The following is a 14,028-nucleotide window of genomic DNA, read 5'->3' as shown; positions in this document are numbered from 1 at the left end:
AACCTTTTTTCACGCATAGTGATTTATCCTTTAATATAACAAATAATCTGTGGCATTGAACTGTCAATACGTTTCTTTATCAGAATGGTCTCTACGTGTATTTTAAGCATTTTTGGCTTTTTTTCAGATAGTCTTTTTTTTTCTATGCCACTTGTTTTTTCTCGAATTATTTTTCTTTAATATAACTAAAATCGCAAGTGCATTGCAACTGAATCGTTCGTTATCTAGATGGCTCTTACCCGTGTATTTTAAGCATGTTTTGCTTTTTTTTCAGAGATCGTTTTTTTTGTTTTCTTGCCAATTTTTTCATCGCAATTGATTTTTCTTTTAATATAACTGTAAAGACAGTTACATTGAACTGTATGTGTGTGTGTTTCGTTATAAGAATTGGCTTAACGTGTAATTTTAAGCATTTTTTTTTTTTTCAGGATAGTATGTTTTTTTTTTCTTGCACTTTATTTATCGCAATTATTTTTCCTTTAATATAACATAATATCAGTGCATTTTGATGTAACCGTTTATGTTATACAGAATGATCTCTATAGTGTATACTAAATTTATGCATGTTTCTTGCTTCGTTTTTTCGATCGTACAATTTTTTCTTCGAACCTTTTTACTCGCAATTTTTTTTCTTTAATATAACAAAAATCAGCGCATTGACCTGTAATAGGTTTCGTTATCAGAATGGCATCTTTAAGTGTATTTAAGCATTTTTGGCTTTTTTTTTCAGGATCGTCATTTTTTTCTTGCTAACCTTTTTTCTACATTGATTTTTCCTTGATCTATTAAAAAAAAAACAGTGATAGAACCTGTAATCGTTTGTTTATTCAGAATGGCTCTAACTTGCTTTATAAGCATTTTTGCTCTTTTTTCAGGATAGTCTTTTTTTTTTTCTTGCACATGTTTTTTCGCAATTGATTTTTCCTTTAATATAAAAAGAAAAATCAAAAATTCTGTGCATTGAACCTGTAATAAGCGTTTGTGTGTATCAGGAATGCTTAACGTGTATTTTAAGCATTTTTGGCTTTTTTTTCAGGATCACTTTTTCTTTTTATTGCACCTTTTTTTCGCAAATTGATTTTTCCTTTTATTGTTAACAAAAATCAGTGCATTGAATGTATCGTTTTCGTTATCAGTTTGGCTCTAACGTGTATTTTAAGCATTTTTGGTTTTTTTCAGGATCGTCGCATTTTTTTTACTTGCACCTTTTTCGCATTGATTTATATTAATTATAAACAAAATCAGTGCATTTGAAACTGTTAATCGTTTCGTTATAGAATGGCTCTACGAGTATTTTAAGCATTTAAGGCTTTTTTATCAGGATCGTAATTTTTTCTTTCTTGCACCTTTGTTCCTGCAATCTGATATGTTTTCCTTGAATATAACAAAAATCAGTGGCATTGAACTGTAATCCGATTCCGTTATCAGAATGGCTCTAACGTGTTGTAATTTAATCATTTTGGCTTGTTTTCAGATCGTCATTTTTTTTTTTTGCACCTTTTTTTTCGTCTCAAATGAAGTTTTATATTTAATAAAACAAAAATAGTGTTTGACTGTATGATACCAGTTTCGTTTTAAGAATGGCTCTAACGTGTATTTTAAGCATTTTTTTTTGGCTTTTTTTTTGTTTTATAGGTTGTCATTTTTTCTTTTCATTGCACCTTTACTTCGTATCGCCATGATTTTATTTCTTTAATTATCAAAATCAGTGGCGATTGAACTGTCATCCGCTTCCGTCATCAGCATTGGTCTCTACGTGTATTTTAAGCATTTTTGGCTTTTTTTAGGATCGTCATAATTTTTATTCTTGCCACTTTTTTTTCGCAATTGAAATTTCACTTGAAAGTATACACGAAATCAGTAGCATTGGGGACTGTAATCGTTTCGGTGTTAATAAGAAGGCTGCTAACATAGAATTTTAAGATTTTGGCTTATTTTCGGTTCGTATTTTTTGTTTTGACTGCATCCTGTTGTTTTCTACGCAATTGATTTTTTACTTTAAAGTAAGCTGAAAATCAGAGACATAGCACTGTAAATCGTATCTCGTTATACAGAATGGCACTAACCTGTATTTTAGATCATTTTGGCATGCGTTTTTTGATTCAGGGCATCGTCATTTGTTTTTTTGATGACAACCTTTATTCTCGATGACGTTTTCTTTAATATAACTAAAAGACATCGAGATGCATTGAACATGTATCGTTCGCTTAAAGAATGGCCAGCTAACGTGATAATTTTAACATTTTTGGCTCAGTTTTATTTGGATGTCATTTGATTTTATTTTTTATCTTGCTTTTTTCTCGCAATTGATGTATTCTTTATATAACAAAAATCAGTGTATTGAACTGTCTTCACTTTGTGATAAGAATCAGAAGGCACTAAGTGGATTTTAAGCATTATTGGCTCTTTTAAAATTTTACAGGATCGTCATTTTTTTTTCGTGCACCTTTTTTCTCGCAAGAGCTAAATCCTTTAATATAACAAAAATAGCGCAATTAAACGCTGTATCCGTTTCATTATTCAGAATGTGTCTCTAACGTGTTATGGTTTTAGAAGCATTGTTTGGGGATTTTTTCAGGATTCGTTTTGCTATTTGTCTCTTTCTTTGCACAGGTTTTTCTCCGTCAAGTGGTAAATCCTTTAATTGTAAGACGGAAATCAGAGCGAATTTAAATGTATATCGTTTCATTATCAAAATGGCTTCTAACGTGATTATTGTTAGGGCATTTTTTAGCTTTTTTTCAGGAGTCGTGCATTTTTTCGTTTTGTGCACCTTTGTTTTGCAGACGCAGATTAGCTGTAAATTCCTTTAATAATAGTATCGGGAAGAATCAGTCGTCCACATTTAACTGTAATCCAGTTATTCATTAATTTCAGAATGGCCCTCACCGTGTATTTTAGGCAGTTTTTGGCTTTTTTTTGGCAGGATGAGTACAATTTTTTTGGTTTGCACCTTTTTCTCGCAATTGCTTTTTCCTATAAATATATAGCGAAATCACGCTTCAATTTATATTGTAATTCCGTTTCACTTATCAAGAATGGCCTCTAAGTTGATATTTTAGGCGCATTTTTTGGCTTTTTTTCAGGATGAGTGCATTTTTTTTTTGCACTTGTTTTCTCGTCAATTGGCTAAATCTTTTAATATATACGGGATATCAGCGCTTTAACTGTAATCGTTTCATTATTCAATGCGGCTCTCTTAAGTGTAGGTTTTAGGCATTTTTTGGCTTTTTTTTCATGTGTAGTCGTGCTTTTTTTTTTTTTTGCACCAATTTTTCTCTGCAATTGATAAATTCTTTAATATAACGGGAAATCAGCCGCATTTTTAACTGTAATCCGTCGCGCATTATCATGAAGGCTCTTCTAACGTGTATTTGTTAGGCATTTTGTCGATTTTTTTCAGGATCGTGCCATTTTTTTTTTTGCACCTTTTTTTCTCGCCAATTGCTAAATCCTTATAATATACGGAAACTCAGATGTCATTTAATGTGAATGTAATCCGTTTCATTTCAGAATGGTCTATAACGTGTATTTTAGGTTATTTTTGGCTTTTAGTCAGGAATGTTCGTGCATTTTTTTATATTTGCACCTTTTTTCGTCGCAATTGGCCTTTTTTCCTTTTTGATAAGATAACGGTAATATCTCAGCGCATTTAACTGTAATCCGTTTCATTATCAGAATGGCTCTAACGTGTATTTTGAGGCGTTTTTGGCCTTGTTTTGTCAGGATCGTGCATTTTTTTTTTTTTTTGCACTTTTTTCTCGGCAATTGATAAAATCCTTTAATATAACGGGAATCAGCGCATTTAAACTGTAATTCCGTTATCATTATCAGAATGGCTCTCTAAAACGTGTATTTCATGCATTTTTGTCGCTTTTTATCGTATCGTCGCATTTTTTTTTTGCACTTTTTTCTAGCGCAATTGCTAACTAAATCCCTTTATTATTAACGGAAATCAGCTGCATCTTATTCTGATAATCCGTTTCAATTATCCCGATGTTGGCTTCTAACGTGTATTTTAGGCATTTTTGTGTGCTTGGCGGCCTTGTTTTTCAGGATTCGTGCATTTTTTTCTTGCACCTTTTTTTTCTCGCAATTGATACTTTATCTTTGTTTTTTTTGGCACCTTTTTTTTACTCGTCTACTTGGCTACAGATCTTTAATATCACGGAAAATACGCGCAGCGCTGTTTATACTCTGTAAATCCGTTTCTTATGGAGATCTGTATGCTGCTAACGTGTATTATTAGGATTTTTTGGCTGTTTTTTTTTGCGAATCGGATTGCATTTTTATTTTTTTTATGCACATTTTTTCTTTTGAACCAAGTGCTAAATCTTTTATATGTTAACGCGCAAAATCAGCGCATTTAGACTGTAATCGCGCGTTTCATTTATATGTTTGGGCTCTATCGTTGTTAGTTTTAGAGCATGGTTTGGTTTTTGTTTCAGGATTCGTGCTCATTTTTGTTTTTTGAACCTGGGTTTTTCTCGCAGATTGCATTTTCCTTTGTAATATTAGATAAGCGGCGAAATCAGCGCCCCGGGCAGTTTTTAAGCTGTAATCAGTTTCATTATTCAGAATGGCTCTAACGTGTTGTATTTTAGACTGCATTTTTGGCTTTTTTTTCGCATATTCGTTGCATTTTTTTCTTGTTGCACCTCGGTGATTTTTCGCAATTGCTTTTTTCTTTATGTATAGACGCAAATCAGCGCCATTTATACTTGTAATTCCGTTTCATTATCAGAAGACAGGCTCTCGTAGATAGTATTTAGGCATTTTTGGCTTTTTCGGATGTCATTTTTTTTTCTAGCGAGATCTTGTTTTTCTTCGCAATTGGCTACACTACTTTAATATACGGAAATTGGATTAAATGGAATCGTTTCATTATCAGAATGGCTCTAACGTGTATTGTTAGGCATTTTTGGCTTTTTTCAGGATGTGCATTTTTTTTTTGACTTTTTTTCTGCACATTGCTAAATCCATCTTAATATACGGGAAATCAGCACATTTAAACTGTAATCCGATTCCTTATCAGAATGGCTCTTCTAAGTCGTTTTTGTAGGCATTTTTGGCTTTTTTGTCAGGATCGTGCGATTTTTTTTTTTGCACCTTTTTTCTCGCCAATTTTGCTAGTAATCCTTTTTTTAAATAATATATAGAAATTGGCAGCGCATTTCAACTGTCAATCCGTTTTTTTATGCAGGCAAGAGATAGCGGACTGCTTGAAGTTGGTAGTTTTTAGGCGCTCATTGTTTTGTTCTTTTTTTCTGGCGTGATATTTTTATGCACTCTCTCTTACTAGCACTTGCAATATCCATCTAATACTAAATAGAAAATCAGCGATTAATGTAATAGTTTCATTTTTTAAGAATGGATCTAAGGAGTATTTCAGGCAATTTTTTTTATTGTTTTTGCACCATTTTTTCACGCGAATTGCTAATTCCTTTAAATTTATACGGAAATCAAGCGAATTATTAAACTGTAAATCGTTTCTTTATTCGAATGACTCTAAACTGTGGTATTTTAGGCATTTTATTTTTGGCTTTTTTTCAGGATCGGCATTGTTTTTTTTTTTGCACCCTTTTGTTCTTTCGCAATGTTAAATTTCCTTGAATAATATAACGGAAATCAGCAGCATTTTTAACTGTCTAATCGCGTTGTTATTATCAGAATGGCTTACGCGTGTCTAGTTTAGGCCATCTTTTGGAGTTTTTTTCAGGAATCTTGCATTTTTTTTCACTGTTTGTGTGTTCTCTGCAATTGATACAGTCTTTTGTAATGATAAACTGGAAATGCAGCGCATTTAACACTGTATCAGTTTCATTATCAGAAGGCTCTAACGTGTTATTTTAGGAATTTTTGGAATTTTTTCAGGATAGTCGGTCGCATTTTTTTTTCCACCTTTTTATCTCGACAATTGCGTTTTCGCTTTTGAATATAACGGGAAATCAGCGAATTTAAGCTGTAATCGTTTTTCTGTTATCAGAATTGTGGGGGGCTAACGTTTCAGGATCGTGCATTTTTGTATTTTTTGCGCGAATCATTTTTTTCAGGATTAACACGTGCATTATTTTATTTTTATTGCACCTTTTTTCCTCGAAATGGTTTTCTTTAAATATAATGGAGATCAGCGCATTTTAACTGTAATATGTTTGTCTATTATCAGTGAATGGCTTCTACTAGACGTGTATTTTAGGCTTTTTGGCTTTTGTTCAAGATGGATTTTTTTTCTTTTTTGCGCACCTTTTCTTCGCAATTGCTTTTTCCTTTATTATATAACGGAAACTCAAGCGCATTTAACTGTAAACAGAATTTCATTTAATCAGAATGGCTTCTAACGATGTATTATAGGCCATTTTTAGGTTCTTTTTCATAGGATGTGACAGTTGTTTTATTGCTCACATTTGTTTCTCGCAATGTTGCTCTTTAATGCCTTTAATATAACGGAATCAGCGTTATATCTGTAATCCATTTCATTAGTCAGGGAATGGCTCTATACGTTGTATTTTAGCATTTTTTGGTTTTTTTTTTCAGGATCGTGGCATTTTTGTTTTTTGCACCTTTTTTCTCGCAATTGGAATCTTTAAATATAACGGAACATCAGCGCATTTAATGTAATCCGTTTCATTATCAGAATGGCCCTGCTTAGCATGCTTATTTTAGGCAGTTTTTGGTTTTTGCGTTTCAGGATCTTGCATTTTTTTTTGCACCTTTTTTATAGTAGAATTGCTAATTCTTCTTAATATAATCGGAATTATCTAGCCGCATTTAACTGTACTAGCTTTACATGCTCTCAGAGAGTGGTCTAACCTCGCTAGTTTTAGGGCTTTCTTTTTTCGTTTTGCTTTTTTTTCAGGATCGCTGCATTTTTTTTTTTTTTTGGCACTCCCTTTTCTAGACAATTTGCTAAATCATTTAATATAACGGAAATCAGCGCATTTAAACTGTATCATGATACTCGTTTCATTATCAGAATGGCTTTAACGTGTATTATGAGGTTATTTTTTGGCTTTTTATAGGACCTTCAGATTTTTTTTTTTTTGACCACCTTTTTTTTTTTCGCAATTGATTTTATCCTTTAATAATAACGGGAAAAATCAGCGCATTTAACTGTATCCGCTTTCATTATCAGAATGCTCTTACAGTGTATTTTAGGCCATTTTGGCTTTTTTTTCATAGATCGTGAATTTCTTTTTTTTTGCTCCTTTTATTCTCTCGCAATTGGCTATAAATCCTCTTCTAATAATACACGGAAAATCAGCGATTTTAATGTATCGTTTATTTATCGAGTTGCGCAAGTGTAGTGTAGGCTATTTTTTGGCGTTGTTTTTCAGGATCTTGCATTTTTTCACTTTTTTCTCGTATTGCTAATTCCTTTTATATAACGGAAATCAGCGCATTTTAACAGTAATCCGTTTCGCATTATCAGCAATGCTTAACGTGTATTTTAGGCATTTTTGGTTTTGTTTTCTGGATCTTGACTCTTTTTTTTCCACTTTTTCTCGGATTGCTTTTTCCTTTAATATAACGGAAATCCCCATTTAAATGTAATCGTTTCTTTCAGAATGGCTAAAACGTGTATTTCTAGGCATTTTTGGCTTTTTTTCAGGATCGTGCACATTTTTTTTTTTCACCTTTTTTCTCGCCAATTGCTAATCTTCGGTAATATAATGGAACTCAGCCGCATTTAGAACTGTAATCTCGTTTCTCATTATCAGAAATGGTCTACTCTAGTAGTGTATTGTGTAGAGCATTTTGTGTCTTTTTTTTTCAGGATCGTGTGCATTTTTAATTTGCACCTTTTTCTTTCTCGCAATTGTTCATAAAATCCTTTAATTATAAGCGGGACAATCAGCGTAACATTTAACTGTGTTATCGTTTCATTATCAGATAAGGCTCTAAGCGTGTATTTTAGGAAATTTTTGCGTTTTTCAGGATCGTGATTTTTTTCTTTTGTGCCTTCGTTCCTCTGCCGCAACGAGGCGCTCAATGCTTTAATATTTGGAACGGAAACAATCTAAGCGCATTGCTAACTTATAACGCCGTTTCACTCTATCAGCAATGAGGGGGCGACTCTAACGTGTATTTTCGTAGGCATTTTTGCCTTTTTTTTAAGGATTCGTGATTTTTTTTTTGCGACTTTTTTTTTGCAGCCTGCTAAAATAGCCTTTAATATAACGGGGAAATCAAGAACGCATTTAACTGTAATCTGTTCTGCATTATCAGAGAATGCTTCTCAGTTGGTTTATTTTAGCATTTTTGTTTTTTTTACAGATCGTGCATATTTTTTTTTGTTTGCACCTGCACTTTTTTTTCGCAATTGCTAAATCCTTCTCTTTAGATTATAACGGAGAAGGCTCGCGCATTTAACTGTAAGTCCGTTCGCATTAGCTGAATGGCTATAAGTGTATAATAGGCAATTTTTGGCTTTTTTTTTAAGGATCGTGCATTATTTTATTTTTTTTTTGCAGCATCTTTTTTCTCGCAATTGCTTTTCCTTTAATATAACGGAAATCGCGGTGCATTTAATCGTAATCCGTTTCATTTTCACGAATGGCGTCTAACGTGTGTATTTTAGGCATGCTTTGCTTTTTGTTCAGGATTCAGGTGCCCATTTTTTTTTTGCACCTTTTTTCTCCGGCTGCAATTGCTCAAATCATTTAAATATACGGAAATCTCTGGCATATTACTTGCACTGTCAATCCGTTTTCATTTATCAGAACTGGTCTCGTTCAAAGTGTATTTTGTAGCATTTTTTTGTTTTTTTCAGCGATTCGTGCATTTTTTTTTTGCACATTTTTTCTCGCACAATTGCTAAATCCTTTAATTATAACGAATATCATTAGGCGATTTAACTGTAAGTTCGTTTCATTATCATGAATGGCTCTACTCGTGTATTTGTGAGCATTTTTTCGTCCTTTTCAGGATCGTGCATTTTTTTTTTGCATTTTCATCTCGCAATTGCTAAGTCTCTTTAATATTAACGAAATCAGCGCATTTAACTGTAATACCGTTTCATTATCTGATGGCATGGTTCCTTAAGTGTGTATTTTAGGCCATTTTGTGGCCTTTTTCAAGAGATTCGTGCTATTTTTTTTTTGCCGCCTTTTTTCTCGCACGTTGCCATTTTTCCACTTTAAGTATAACGGAAATCAACGCATTTAACTGTAATCCGGTTCAGGAAGTGGCTGATAAATCGTGTGTTATGTTGTTAGGGGCATTTGGTGGCTTTTTTTTTCAGAGGATCGTTGCATTTGTTTTTGTTTTTTGACTCTTTTTTCTCGCAATTGCTAAATTTAATATCAACGGAAATAACTGGCATTTAACTGTAATCAGTTTTATCAGAATGGCTCTAAACGTGTATTTGTAGGCATTAGTAATTTTTTTTGGCTTTTTTCAGGATCGTGCCATTTTTTCTTTTTAGGCACTTTTTTTCGCAATTGCTCTAATCCTTTAAAATACTAACGGAAATCAACGCATTTTAACTGTAATCCGTTTAATTATCAGAGGCCTCTACGTGTATTTTAGGCATTTGTTAGGTTTTTTTCAGCGTAAGAAGTCGTGCATCTTTGTCGTTGACCTTTTTTTCTGAGCATGCTAGTATCTTTAATAAGTTAACGAAAATCAGCGGAGGTTTTATAATGTAATCCGTTTGTCATTATACAGAATGCCTGGTTCTAACGTGTTCTAATTAGGCCATTTTTGTTGTTTTTGCTCAGATCGTGCATTTTTGTTGCACCCTTTTTCTTCGCAATTGCTATAAAGAACCTTTTTTTTTGACCTTTTTCTCGAATTGTTTTTTTCCTTTAAGTATTAACGCGGAAGAGATCAGCGCATTTAAGCTGTAATCGCCGTATTCATTATCAGAATGGCCTTCTAACGTGTATTCTTAGGATTTTGGCTTTTTTTTTCTGGATCGTGCATTTTTTGTTTTTTTGTTCGTTTTTTCTCGCAATTCGCTAAATCTATTTAATATATATACGAATCTAGCATTGCATTTAACTGTAATCCGGTCTTTCATTATCAGAATGGGCGCTCTAACGTTGTCATTTGTTAGTAATTTTTGGCTTTTTTTTCAGGATCGTGCATTGTTTTCTTTTTTTGCACCTTTTTTCTCGCAAATTGCTAAATCCTTTAAATATAACGCGATATCAGAGCATTTAACTGTAATACGTTTATTTATCTCAGAATGGGCTCTCTTAACGTGTATGTTTAGGCATTTTCTGGCGTATTTTTTTTTTAAGGATCGTGCATTTTGTGTGTTTATGCACTTTTTCTCGCAATTGCTAAATCGCTTTAAGTTATAACGGAAAATTCAGCGCGCATTTTATAACTGTAATCCGTTTCAATTATCAGAATGGCTCTAACGTGTATTTTAGGCATTTTGGGGCTTTTTTTGCAGGATTCGTGCTGCGTTAGCATTTTTTTTATTTGCACCTTTCTTCTCGCACATTGCTTTTTCCAAATCTTTAATCTAAACGGAAATCTAGCGCATTTAACTCTAAATCCGTTACATTTATCAGGAATGGCCTTCTAACGTGTATTTTAGGACCCCCGTTTTTTTTTTTATATTTTTTTGGCGGGTTAGTTTTTCAGGAATCGTGTCATTTTTTTTCACTTTTTTGCTCACAAATTGACTAAACTTTAATTATAACGGAATATCGCATTTAGACTGTTGAATCCGTTTCACTTATGAACTGGCTTCTGAACGTGTATTTAGGCATTTTTGGCTTTTTTTCAGGTGAGTATGTTTTTTTTTTTTAGGCACCTTTTTTTTCTGCAATTGCTAAATCCTTTATCTATTAACCGGAAAATCAGCGCATTTAACTGTAATCGTTTCATTATCATGAAATGGCTCTAACAGTGTATTTTAGGCATTTTGGTGTTTTTTTTTCAGGGATCGTGCATTATTTTTCTTGCACCTTTTTTTCTCGCAATTGCTTTCGTCTTTAACTATAACGGAAAATCAGCGCATTTAATGTAATTGTTTTATTATCACAAAGGCTTCTTAACGGTATCTTTAGGCATTTTTGAGCGTTTTTTTCTGGATCGGCAAATGTGATTTTTCTTTTTTTTTTTGCACTGTTTTTCTCGTGAATTGCTAAATCTTTATATACGGAAATCAGCGCATATAACTGTAATCCGTCTTATTATCATAATGGCCTCTAAGTGTATATTTAGGTATTTTTTTTTTATTTCAGCATCGAGCATATTTGCCTATTAGCATTTTTTTTGTCGTCAATTGCTATTTTCCTTATAATATACGGAAATAAGAGCATGTTTTAACTGGTAAATCCGTTCATTTTTCAGAAATGAGCTCAAACGTGTATTTTAGGCATTTTTGTCTTTTTTTAAGAATCGTGCATTTTTTTTTTGCCCTTTTTCTCGCAAGTTATATTTCCTTTAATATGAAAACGGAAATCTCAGCGCATTTAATACGTAATCCGTTTCATTTATCAAAATGGATCATAACGTGTCGTTTGTTTTAGGATGTTGCTTTTTTCAGGATCGTGCAATTTTTTGCACCTTTTTTCTCGCAATTGCTAATCCTTTATAATATACGGGAAATCAGCGGCATTTAATGTAAGTTTCGTTTCATTTACAGATGGTGGTACTCTAACGTGTATTTAGGCATTTTTGTCTTTTCAGGATCGTGTCATTTTTTTTTGCAGCTTTTTTCTCGTAACGCTGGCTTTATTCTTTAAATATAACGGAAATCAGCGCATTTAACTGTTAAATCCTTTCATTATCAGAATGGCTATACGCTGTATTATAGGCGCATTTTTGCTTTTTCAGGGGATCGTGCATTTTTTTTTTGCCACTTTTTTATTGCAATTGCGTGAATATCCTTTTGATATATCGTGTATATATCAGCGCATATACTCTAATCGCCGTTCGCATTGTGTCTCTAAACGCTAGTATTTGTAAGCATTTTTGGCTTTTTTTTCAGGATGTGTATTTTTTTTTGCTCCTTTTTATCTACGCCATCCTTAGCTCCAAATCCTTTTTATAAACAGGTAGAATAGGCTTTTGTGTGTGTATCCGTTTTCAGAATGCTCTAACGTTAGTATATTTAGGCAAATTTTGTGCTTTTTTCAGGATCGCGTGCATTTTTTTTGACACCTTATTTCTCGCTCAAATGCTAAATCCTTTAATAATACAGATATCAGCGCAGATTTAATGTATCGTTTCATATATCAGATTGGGCCTGCTACGTTGATAGTCTAATAGGCTATTTTGGACTTTTGTTGTCATGTGGGAGATCGTCGTAAATTTTTTTTTTTTTGACCTTTTTTTTCGACACTTGCTAAATCCTTTAATATAACGGAAATCAGCGCATTTACTGTAATCGTTTCATTATCAGAATTGCGCTAAGAGTATTTTAGGCATCTTTTGGATTTTTTTCAGGATCGTGCATTTTTTTTGCTCCTTTTTTCTCGAAATTGCTAAATTCCTTTAATATAACGGCATTCAGCGCATTTAATGCTATAGATACCGTATTCAGATGAGGCTCGTATCAACGTGTTTTTTAGCAATTTTTGTTTATTTAGATCGTGCATTTGCTCTTGAACTTTTTTTCTCGCGCCAATGCGTATCATTAATATAACGAGATCAGCGTCATTTAACTGATATCCGATTTACAGAAGAGTCTACGGGTTTTTAGGCTAGCTTGCTCTTTATGTCATGGATCGTGCATTTTTTTTTGTTTTTGTGATCATTTCTTAAATAGCAATGCTATCTTAAATAGAACGGAAATCAGCGCTTTAACTGTAATCGTTTCATTATCAGATTGGCTCTAACGTGTATTTTAGGCATTTTTGGACTTTTTTCAGGATCGTGCATTTTTTTTTGACTTTATTCTCGCAATTGCTAAATCCTTTAATATAACCGGAAAATCAGGATTTAACTGTAATCCGTGTCATTTTCAGAATGGCTCTACGTGTATTTTAGGCATTATTGCTTATTTCAGGATCGTGCTTTTTGTTGATTTTTATATCTCTTTAATGCTAAAATATTCTCGAATCTAAAGAAATCAGTGCATTAAACTGTAATCCGTGTTTTTTTCAGAATGGTCTCTAACGTGTATTATTAGGCATTTTGGCTTTTTTTCAGGGATCGTGCATTTTTTTTTGTTGAACCTTTTTTCTCGCAATTGTTAAATCCTATAATATACGGAAAAGCAGTCGCATTATAAATGCTATTCCGTTTCGTAACGTCTCTATCGTGTATTTTAGGCATTTTTCTTTGGCTTTGTTTCAGCGATCGTGAATTTTTTTTTTTTATTATTTTTTGCATTCTTTTTCTCGGAATTGCTAAATACTTTTTATATAACGAATACAGCGCATTTAACTGTAACGTTTCATTATCAGAATTGCTCTACAACGTGTATTTTAGGCATTTTGGCTTTTTCAGGATCGGAATTTTTTTTTGCACTTTTTTCACGCATTTGCTTATTCCTTAATGATAACGGAAATCAGCGCATTTAAATGTATTCATTTTCTATTATAAGATGGACGCTTAACGTGTTTTTTAGGCATTTTCTGGTTCTTTTTTCAGGGATCGTGCATTTTATGTTGTCTGCACTCTTTTCTCGACATTACCAATCCTATTTATATAAAGGAGATCTAGCGCATTTAAATGTATATCGTATTTCATTATCGAATGGTCTAATCGTGTATTTTATTGCATTTTGGTGGTTTTAAGTATCGTTCATTTTTTGTTTGCACCTGTTTTTTAGATCGCAATGAGCTAAATACTTTTAATATAACGGAAATAAGCAGATTTAACTGTAATCAGTATTCAATTACCAGAATGGCTCTAACGAGTTTTTTAGGCATTTTTTGGCTTTTTTTCAGGATCGTGCATTTTTTTTTGCCCTTTTTTTCTCGCAATTGCAATCCTTTAATAACGGAAATCAGCGTATTTCCCTGTAATCCGTTTCATTTCAGAAGGGCTTTAAGTGTATTTTAGGTTTTTGCCTTTTTTTCGGATGGGTGCATTTTTTTTTTGCCCCTTTTCTCGCAATTG

General features: G+C 32.9%; 1 pseudogene; it reads left to right on the top strand.

Annotated features, from left to right (window-relative positions):
• LOC147472209 (uncharacterized) overlaps positions 1–14,028 on the top strand; it is a 20,329-nt pseudogene that overhangs the window by 1,218 nt on the left and 5,083 nt on the right.

The sequence above is a fragment of the Penaeus japonicus genome, unplaced genomic scaffold (assembly GCF_977035675.1).
Source record: "Penaeus japonicus unplaced genomic scaffold, GWHDUDI00000001_assembly GWHDUDI00000002, whole genome shotgun sequence".
Taxonomy (NCBI): Eukaryota; Metazoa; Arthropoda; class Malacostraca; order Decapoda; family Penaeidae; genus Penaeus; species Penaeus japonicus.
This window is presented reverse-complemented; position numbering and strand designations above follow the sequence as displayed.